Raw genomic sequence first — 683 nt, 5'->3', positions numbered from 1 at the left:
GCAGAAAATTTTGTACACATAAACTAGAGGCGATTTCCAACAAAGGTTTTTTTTAATTGGACCTAAGTTTACCCCCTACATCTACAACACAAAACAGGGGTTTCCGCATGTACATTACTGCCATTACCACTAATAGGGCACGTCGCATGGATGGCACGTCGGTTAAGGATGTGTTCTAAAGAACTTAAGATTTGTGAGTTTGAATCATGTCTTGGCATTCAAAATTTTTTTTCCCAATTTTAAGAATTTCCTTTTTTTTAAATTTTAAGATATTTTAATTTTCTACAAATGAACATTCTAAATATTTTATACAATCTAATTAATTAAAAATTTCTATCATATTAGTTCTTCCCAAAAAACCCAATATAATAACTTGCACCTGTACCGTTTTTAAGTTATTTTTTAGTTTTTGATTAGTGTAATGTAATTTTATTTACATTTTTGTCATAATTGCTGCGAAGCAGCCAATTCATATTCTTGACAGCAATTTGACCTCTGAAAGGTCATTGTTTGTCAAAAAACAGGCGCCTAAGACGACTGAAAAGCGGGGTTTCCTTCTTTCGCTCTGCCGGGTAAAATCAATTACTTTAGGCGACGTTTGTAGACTAACCTACTCGTACCAACGTCCGCATGTCGCGCTAGCCAGGCCTAGACTAGCTAGGATGGTAGGCCTAGCCTTGAAG

The sequence above is a fragment of the Anneissia japonica genome, unplaced genomic scaffold (genome assembly GCF_011630105.1).
Source record: "Anneissia japonica isolate Jap-2015-1 unplaced genomic scaffold, ASM1163010v1 scaffold287712_len2945570_cov188, whole genome shotgun sequence".
Lineage (NCBI taxonomy): Eukaryota > Metazoa > Echinodermata > Crinoidea > Comatulida > Comatulidae > Anneissia > Anneissia japonica.
This window is presented reverse-complemented; position numbering follows the sequence as displayed.